At 41.0% G+C, this 10,208-nt stretch overlaps 1 protein-coding gene across 4 annotated transcripts in view; it reads left to right on the top strand.

Annotated features, from left to right (window-relative positions):
* The first annotated feature begins 5,627 nt into the window (after nt 1-5,627).
* SERTAD2 (SERTA domain containing 2) overlaps nt 5,628-10,208 on the top strand; it is a 115,288-nt gene continuing 110,707 nt past the window's right edge. For all 4 annotated transcript variants that reach the window (XM_042981544.1, XM_042981545.1, XM_042981543.1 and 1 more), the window contains exon 1: nt 5,628-6,391. The gene's annotated coding sequence lies outside the window, so the exon portion shown is untranslated. The remainder of the gene's footprint in view (nt 6,392-10,208) is intronic.

Genomic DNA, 10,208 nt, shown 5'->3' with positions numbered 1-10,208 from the left:
TGGTTCATGAGTTCAAGCCCTGCATCAGGAACTATGAGTGCAGAGCTTGCTTGGGATTCTTTCCTTCCTCTATTTGCCCACCCCCCTCAAAATAAATAAACTTTAAAAAATGACCAGATTATACGGAATTTAGTCTTCCATATGCATTTTCATTAATTAATTTTCTATTTTAAGTAGGCTCCACACCCAACGAGAGGCTCGAACTCATGACCCTGAGATCAAGAATTGCATGCTTTACCTACTGAGCCAGCCAGGTGCCCCTCCATATGCATTTTAAAATGTTTGAATTCCTCCACTCCTGCTACAAGTTTGAATAGTTTGCATTGAATTTGTGAATAAATTTTGAGATCATTGATATCTTTTTTAAATATATTTTTTAATGTTTTATTTATTTTTGAGAGAGAGAGAGAGTGTGCACGAGAGAGTTGGGGAGGGGCAGAGAGGGAGAGGGAAAGAGGATCCGTAGCAGGCTCTGTGCTGACAGCAGCGAGCCTGACGTAAGGCTCGAACTCACATACTGTGAGATTAAGACTTGAGGTAAAGTTGGACGCTTAACGGACTAAGCCACCCAGGTGCCCAGATATCACTGATATCTTAATAATGTTATCATCCTATCCACAAACATTATATATAACCCTGTTTAGGTCTTCTTTGAAGTCTATCAACAGAGTTAACTTTTTTTTTTTCCATAAAGGCTTTGTGCGTTTTCTTAGGTTAATTGCTAGAGACTTTACTATTGTAAATAGTATCTTCCTTTCTAGTTTGTTAGTACTAGTTTGTAGGAATACTTCTGGTTTTCATGAATTGCATTGGTATTTGGGGATCTTGTATCAGTTAGGATTGGGTTTGGCTGTAAGTACATCACAACACACACACACACACACACATGCAATCTAAGATAACAGTAGCATGAATTAGAGGTTTATTCAGGAAATTCAAGAAGACTGGAGGTAGATACTTTAAGGCTAGTGCGGGTATTGCAGATGCCTTCTGTCTTGTTGCTCCACTGTGTGTGTTTTCCATACCCAAGGTCAGCTCATGGTCTAAGACAACTGCTGAAGCTCCAGCCATTATGTCTTCATTTCAGATGACAGAAAAAAGGATGAGGAATACCCTCTCCCTCTTAGGACTTATACACCATTCCACTTTTAACCTATTGCCTGGAACTTGGGAATACTTAGCATAAGAGATGCTGCCCAATGCTGTGTTTGTTCTGGCTGGCTATGTGCCATCTAAACAAAGCATAGTGCTGTGGAAGAAAGGGAGAAAAGTGTATCTTCACTTCGCTGATTTCTCAGATTATTCCCTTTTATAAAAAAATGTTTATTTATTGGGGAGCCTGGGTGGCTCAGTCGGTTAAGCATCTGACTTCGGCTCAGGTCACGATGTTGTGGTTCATGGGTTCAAGCCTCGCATCAGGCTCTGTGCTGACAGCTCAGAGTCAGGAGACTGCTTCAGATTCTGTGTCCCCCTCTCTCTCTGCCCCTCCCCCCACTCGTGCTCCCTCTTTCTCTCAAAAATAAACATCAAAAAAAAGTTTATTTATTTATTTTGAGAGAGAGACAGAGACAGAGACAGAGAGATAGCACGTGCATGGAAGAGTGGCAGAGAGAGAGAGAGAGAGAGAGAGAGAGAGAGAGAGAGAGAGAATCCCAAGCAGGCTCTGCACTGTTAGCACAGAACCCAGTGTGGCTCAAACTCACAAACTATGAGTTCATGACCTGAGCCAAAATCAAGAGTCAGACACTTAACCGACTGAGCCACACAGAGACCCCTCTCTGATTACTTCTAACAGCTTGTTTTTGTTGGGTGTTTTATATGGTTGGTCAAGTTACTACAAGCAATCCCAGTTTCATCTCTTTCCTTTGGATTTCTCTATTTAATTTCTTCTTCCTTTTACAAATCTTACCCTGTTAACCAGGATTTTCAGTATCATGTTAAATAGCAGTGGCAACTTTGTCTTGATCCCACAATTAAATGGAATGTGTTTTAAGTAAATCTATTAGTAAGAGTTTTCTGTACATTTTGGTTCTTCATAAAGTTAATTTCTTCCTATTCCTAATTTTCTAGAAGTTCTTATTAATAATAAGCGATACACTTTCTCAAATGCTTTTTTTCTCTGAGTCTTTTTGAGATGAATTACCGGTAGGCTTTCTGATGTTAAATCATGCTTGAGTTCCTGGAATAAACTCTACTTGATTTATTATTCTTCATGTAGATGGCTAGATAGGTAGCTAGATAGATATCTAAGCTAAAGATAGAAAAATGAGACTCAAGGTTTCTCTTAGTTCACAGAAGTAGGCATGTTGGATTTGGTTAGCTAATATTTTATTTAGAATTTTGTTCTTATGTTGATAAGTGAAATGGGTCTATATTATTCATAAACTATCCTTTTTAGAATTAGAATTTAGAATCTAGGTTCAAATTAATTTAAATTTAGAATTAAATTGAGAATTAGATTTAGAATCTAATTCTGCTAGTTTCCTTTTTTCTGCTTTTGCTTCCTTTTGCTCATGATAGCTTTTTTCTTCATTTGTTTTGTAATTTGGATTGTGAGCTCATGTTTGTCTAGTGTCTATCTGTGGGAATTCTGTGAGGCCTGGTTTGAATTCTCTATCCTTTATCCAAAAACATAAAGGATATGCTTTTCTTCCTGATCCATGTGGGTTATATTCAAACTAACTAAAAAAGAGCTTATAATTTAATTGAGATCAGCTACAATCATATAAATAAGTAAATAAGAGTAAAAGGGATCTATATTGTAATCACATATTTCTTGGATACTTTCTGATTTTAGATTTAAAAAATTATACATGTGACTCATAACAGATTGAAAAGTACAGATAAGTAAGCAAAAGGAAAACTAGATAAAAATGAACTCAGTCCTGCTTATCTGTGACAAACACATTTGAAGTCTTCCTAGACTTTTCCTCAGGTTCCTATTTAAATGTTGCCTGTGTGTACTTTTGAGCCTCTTAGATTATAAGCTCCTTGAGGCAACAAAAATCTCATACGGTACTTTTTTGTTGTAATTATCACAACAATTGTAAGTTGTTGGTACATCATTAGTTTCACTCCACTGGTTAGAAGAAAAATTATGGCGAACATAAAAATATTTTTTGTATGGCGAAATTTGAATTTTGAAATGTGACCCCGTACATATGAAAAATTCTATCTCTGTGTACTTTGAAACTATAAACTAGTAAATTTCACACATATTGTAGGTTCATACACAAGATCGATTACAGTGATATTTTTAAGGTTATAAAATTATTTGACTTCCCTATACTTTTAAGTGTTATAAGGTATGCTTATGATATTTATGAAAGACAATTTGCCAGCTTCAACCTCCTTTTTAGGGATCACGCTGCCAGTATAACACAGACCTGTGTACAAGAGATTTAGAAAAGGAAGTCATCATAAAAATAAGAACTAGGAAATATATAGGAGAAAGGAAATAGATATGTGCGAAAAAGGAAAATAAGGGAAAAAATCAAATAAATACGAGTTCTCTAATTTTCAAAAGGAAGGAATACATAGGGGTTCTCAAATCAAATGTTTATTTTGATATTTTAATATTTATTTAAGTCACCTGGGGTATTTGTTTAAATAGCAGATGTCCAGGTCCTACCTACAGAAATGATCATTCAATAGATCTGAGTGCAGACCCAGTAATCTGGGTGGGCCTTAGACAATCATTTAAGAAATACTGGAATTGAGAGAGCACAGAATTAGAAAATGACACATCTTAGACATTGAAGCCATGCCAGTAACAACTGACAAGAGGGCAACTTCTACCACAGGATGCTAAACCTGGGTATTTGGAATCCTCTGGAAGATCCTAGTGTATGTCTAGACTCAAAATCTTCTTCTGTGTTATTAGTACCCTCCACAGTATGTAAGATAACACTTTCACCAGGACTCAGGTCTACAGGCTGAAATCATGGAGTAGGACTAAAATCTGAGAAGAGAGAAGACGTGTCAGGCTGAGTATCACAACTAGGGCTCAGGGGAAGGATCAGTACCTTAAAATGACAATAATCAAAGAAAGCCTCAACATGGCTAGAGTAAGCCTTTGTGTTCAGTATTATCTGTCCTCTGAATTTCAGACCGCTGTAGGCTTTAATCTTATAATTATGAAAAACAGCAGCAACAACTACCTTTCTCGCTTGAAGACCCTAAATCAACCCTTAGGTCTCTCTAGTTTACTTGTCAATGAAAAATGGATATGGGGTATACTAAGCGGATTTGAAAATATTTTTGTAGAAATGCAATATATAATTTGCCTTTCCTTGGTTTCTTGATGGGAAGCAATTGCTGTACTTTTCAAATAATGCACAGAAATGCACCTTGTGGGAAAGGTGGATTTTTGCCAATGTTTTGCTTTTGTGAGCATCTCTATTCAGGTTTACCGGTAATTAAAGTTACTTCCAAGTAAAAGTGCCTAGAAACTGTTAAGGTCCGTATAATGATTATTGGACACTAGGCAAGAAATTTGAGAAAAAGCCATAGCTCCGGAGAATGAGCAGCGTTAAGATCCAGCAGTGAGAGCTTCCCAGCATTGCCATCAGGGTACCAGGTGAGGAGGGTGGGCAGAGAAGTGGGAGAAAGAGTAGTGCGGGAGGGAAGGTAAGGCATAGACACATACTTAAAAAGCAGAGCCCATACAGTTTCGCTCCTGCCAGGTTAAGAAGTGCCTTTTCCAGAAGATCAGTAAAGAAATGGTATGTATTCGGGAGCTGTTTCAACCTGTCCACACCCTACCCTGACTTCCCCAGAAAACAGGCGAGCAAAGAGGCTCGCTCATGCCTTTGCCAAGCCTCGGGTCTCTGGATTCCAGCTTCCTCAGATCCCAGATCCCAGCCCCACAGGACGTCACAAGGAGCTGTCTTTCAGAGTGGGCACTGCAAGGGATGTGGAGCAAAGTTTTGATCCGATTCACTCCACATCTGGTTGCCCCTCGAGAGCGGAGTTCGACCTCAGGGGCTCTCCGGCAGCACAAGGCAGAGGGGATGAGCAGCAGCAGCCTGCAAGCTGAGTAAGGAGCCAGCCTCCGCCGCCGCCTCCTCCTGCCGGTGCGGAGTCGGCAGCACAGCCAGTCCCTTTCGCTGTCACGCCGCCAGCAGCGCTGCCCCTCCGCCGCCCCCCCGCGCAGCCCCAGCCCTCACACTGTTATTTGCGTGACTGACCCGAACCGAGCGGGAGGGAGGGGAAGGCGTTGGCCCGCCCACTCCTTCCCCTCGGGCTCGGGGCGGCACCTTCTCCTCCTCATTGGTCACACGCTTGCGTCCATCACCCCCACGCAGCCTTCGGATTGGCGGAAGACGCACTTCTGGAGCTAGGAGGGCAGAGTGACTCCGCCGGTCTCCGGCGCCTCATCTTTCCCTCCACCCCCCACTTCAACGTCCACCCACCTCTCCCCACCCCCCACTCCACTTCCCCCGCCCCGTTCGCGGCAGTGTCCTTAGAAGACTCATTGGGCCAGGGGCGAAGCCAGCCGCCTATGGAGCCGCGTCGTGATTGGCCGACGCCCACGCCCGTCGGAGCGGCGGGATTTGCCATTCGCCACTTGCTCCGCTCCGCTCCCCGCCCCCCCAACGCCTCGCCCTCTCAGTCGCCTCCTCCCCTCCCGGCTCTTCTTCGGCCCCCTTTCCCCGCCCGTCCCCGCCGCATCTCCCCTGTCCAGCTGGGCGGGGACTGCTGTACGACTCTGTAAAGTCTGTGAGTCACTGCACAACCCATCAATCCAATTAAATGTCTCGAGCGAGCCGAGCAGGGGGTGCTGCCGCCGCCGCCGCCGCCGCTCGCCCCGCCGCGGCCGCCCCTGCTCGCAGCGCCCCTCTGATCCATGGCTGTCTGTCTGTACTTGTTACGGTGTAACCTCCTCCTCCTCCTCCTCCTCCTCCTCCTCCTCCACCTCCTCCTCCTCCCTCTCCTCAGGAGCCGCTGCAACTTCCCCTCTGCCAGCCTCCTCTGCTTGGGGACTGCAAAGGCATGGGATAGATCCAGAGCCACTTCTCTCTATCTCCCCTCCAGCCCTCGCTCAATTTCCCCCCTTTAAATTAAAGTCTGTTCCTCGCTCCTCGTCGTTTTAGAAATTTATTTGTCAGTCTATTATTTCCCCTGATTTATTTTCCCTCCTGGGGTAAGGGGTCGCAGGAGCCGGTGGGTTTATTTTAGGGAAGGGGCTCTCCACCCCCACCCCCGTTTCTCCTCCTTTTTTGGCCGTGACTTGATTGCCCTGTTCCTCTCCGCTCCCACCCCTCGAACTCACCGTCCTGCACTCGAGTGACGCACCGACACCCCCCGCCCACTGCCCAGACGTCCCCTCCCTCGGTGCCACCCCGACCCGACTCGGAGCTGGACCCGGTGCCGACTTCTTCGCAGAAGGGTGAGTACCGTGTTGGTTTTTTTTTTTTGGGGGGGGGGATCTGGAAAGATGTAGCCGGTCCACTTTGAGGAGGGCAGGGATCACGTTGTGGGCTGGAGGTTCCTGGTCCGGCGTGGATTTGAGGTGGCGACTGCCTCCCTCCCTCGCTCTCTCTTCCCCCGCCCCTCGACTCCTTATTCACCAGCCTTGCTGTATTTCTAGGTATTGCCAGACTTCCACCATCGGGGCATTATAACGCTTATAAAATGAGCGGTAATGGCATGTTTTCTGTCTTAGGATGCTTAGTGAGCGGTAATAGTCAGCGATGGGATCTAATAGACTCTATAACCTGCAAAAAGTGTAAAACGTCTAATGGGTACATTTTACTCTAAATCAAAGTTAAACTTTTATTTAATGAAGGCAAAGCAAAAGGTATTTTTATTTTGGATGTGTGGGGATAGAGTAAGGGAAGACAGGTTGTCTAGTGGCCTGGCTTAGTATTTTTATTTTAAAATAGTTTTATGGGTTCCCTTTTGAAAAAAAAAAAAAAGGATTTCAGTATTAAAGACTATGAAGTCTTTGAACCTGTTGGAGGAGTGCAAGGTAAGGTGGAAATCCAGCTTGACACTTCATCTTTCTCTCCCCTCTATTCAAGCGAGGCATACAAAACAGAATTTTTTATTTCTCAGGCACTGGGCACAGTGGGATAAATATGGATTTTTTTTCTTTTGATATCTGTCTTTTGTATACATGATTGCTCTTAAACAATGTCATGCTATGGAATTTTGTAAAATTTAATTGGTTTCTTGGTTGTGGGTGGTTCAAAGGTGCACCTACCTGCTGCCCATGTATGCTTTATGAGAATCTTGCCTTATGGATCTTTAATATTTAATTTGAGATAGGAGAAAAATTATGAAAAATAGTTACTCTGAATTGGCATCTGAGGTCACTTTTGAGAATTCAGCCTGTTTAAAAATGGTAGTACCTTTTTTGAATCAAGGTCTGGTCTAGTTGTCCACAAGATTCAAATTAGGCCAAACCAAACATGTTTTGAAATATTAAAGTATAAGAAAGGCCTCTTAGTAGTTCATTCTCTCCTTCTCTTTCAGACTAACCAGAATAAGTTGTTACTAAATTTAATTTTAAAGAATAGATTGTTCCTGTACTGAAATCTGCCAAGTTTCTACAGAGATTTCTTTTTAAAGAGCAGAAATGTGTTTATGATCAACCCAAAGTAGTAATGTTGACTCAAATGTAAATGCTGTCGTAAGGAAGTGCTTGTCATAAGCCCCAAAACCTTGCAAAGTGCTTCAGGAAGACTTATACAAAGCCTTTTGGAATTGTTTAATAAATTTCTTCTTGGGGCCCTTTTCTTGAATCTAAGACTGAATCACTGAGAGACCTCATAGCACGGTGGAGCTGTGCTGCCTGCGTTTGAATCTTGCCGCCTACCCTTGAGGGCTGTCTGACCTTGGGCAAGTTTCAAACCCGGTCTGTGCCGGTTTTCTTTTGTAAATGGAAAGGATGACTTTCCCTCAAAGGGTTGCTGTAAAGGTAAATAAGAGAGTGCCTGTCACAGAGTGTTGGGTGTTGTCCCTCATCATCACCATCTGCAGTGAGGATGTCTAGTGTAGAAATTGAGAGTATGGCCTTCAGAACCACACTCTTTAGTTCAGGTCCCAGAATTTCCTCTTGTTATCTTTGTGACCAGGGTCAAGTGAACTTCAGATGCCTCATCTGTAAAATGGGAATAATAGAAGCATTTGCTTCATAGGGTTATTGTGAGGTCGGAATGAATTCATATATTCAAAGATCTTGACTAGTGTTTGGTACATCTTTTCGAATTTAATTCTGTGTAGTGTTTCTTGTCTGTCTTGAACCATGGATGACTATATTTTTTAGAAATAAATTTTGGTAACGATAGAGAATAATAGCCATCATGAAATATGCAGAATTCCTATCCATATGCATGATGTTTAATTGAATTTATACTTTTAAACCAGAGTTTATATGAGTCTTTATGAAATTTAGTTATTAGATGAGTTGATCACTCTTCCATTTAAATATACATAACAGACCGTATGACTGTATGACTGTATAGCAGACTGTAAAACTCTCTTATAATGGTACCTATCACACATTTGCTGCTACCTGCGATTTTCTCCTCTACTAAACAGAAAAAGCTCTTTGAGGGTAAGAATAGTGTATCATTCATAATTTAATCTCTGGTGCCTAGCAGAGTGTTGGATATATAAAGAAGCTTAATGAATGCTGTATAGTGAATTAAATACTGTTATTCTCAAGTTGTTTATGAGTAGTTGAATGACATTATAAGTGATACTGTGGAGAATGCTATTATTAGTATTGCTGAATTGAATTTTTACATTCTTAATTATTATTTTTGTAACTTGAGAGTAAATAAGGGGAATTATAGTAAAACTTATGTTTTGTCAAGGAAACATTTCTCATTTTGGAAATTAAACTTAAAACAGTCTGAAAAGTACATATTGAATGTCTTTCTTTGTTATCTGACATGTCCATTTTTTATTGTAAAACTTTCTGACTCCCACACTTTCCTGCCACTAAGTTGGATGTCATTGCAATTAACATGAATTATACAGATTCTAATTTGGATGTCCCAGATGATGATGTGATATTGTTATTGGCTTCAGAATTAATAATAATAAAGAAAAATTTTCAAGTTAACACTGTGAAAATAAAGTAGTATCATTTCTTAAGGACCAAAGCTTTATTTCTCTTTCCATTCAAGAGTGAGACTCTTTCTCTTGAGCAGTCTTAATAAATAATTAACTTTTGAAATAGCTGTAGTAAATAGTGTAACAGGAATCATAAAGGAGGTATATGTAATTAGGAGGTAAAACACTTAAACTTTAAACCTGACTTCACATTTAATAGGCATTACACAATGGGAGAATATATTTTTTTAAATAAGCAAAATTGATGGGACCTTCCAGCTGCTTCATTTATAGAATCATTCTGTTTTACTTGTCAATATAATGCAGTTTAATTACTGTGCTCTCTGAAATTATAAAATGCAAGAAATAGCTTTCATGAAAGAGATATCCTCAGCAAAGAAATCTGGATACTAATCTACTCAGAAGTGTATAGTGTTTCATAACATTGTTAAAACTTTTCAAAAATGTGAACCATCTACTACAATGTGGATCCTTTGTTCAGTTACCCAATTTAGTTGAATATACTGCATTTTTATTGGCTAAAACAATTTACTAAACTTGCCCTTTTTTGTTCATATATTTTTAAAGCAACCAATCTCAGATGGAACTTAAAAACATTAAGTTATGGGCACTTAGAAACTACACTTAAGGGTCTGGTCTGTGAGATGCAAAGTGGTTTGTTTTCACTTGACACATTTTAGCATGACATTGTTTCCGCACCTCATATCTCTTTTCTTTAACACTGTTGTGAAGGCATTGGAATATTGATTAGCATTTTACAGATGTATGTGATGTCTCCAACTTTTGAAGAAGCAGTGTTTCTGATGAAGAATTGCATGGAAAGAAGAGGAAAGAGAGAAATAACTTTTAGGACTTGTGATTTCTATCCTTGTCCTCTAACATTAGGAAAATGCTTAACTGTGTGCTTTGTCAGTGATCCAAAGGAGAGGAAAATAATATATGCATTATCTATTGACAAACTTAGAATCGAGGTCCATGGAGTTCTAGACTGAGCAGTGCTACTGATTGGCACGTGACCTTGAGCGGTACACTTCACTTCCACTACTGTTCACGTTCTTATCCTTTCAGCGGGAAGAGAGAAGGCAGTTACCCTGCCCTCACTCAGAACGTTGTAGGGGTTA

This window comes from Panthera tigris, chromosome A3 (genome assembly GCF_018350195.1).
Source record: "Panthera tigris isolate Pti1 chromosome A3, P.tigris_Pti1_mat1.1, whole genome shotgun sequence".
Taxonomy (NCBI): domain Eukaryota; kingdom Metazoa; phylum Chordata; class Mammalia; order Carnivora; family Felidae; genus Panthera; species Panthera tigris.
This window is presented reverse-complemented; position numbering and strand designations above follow the sequence as displayed.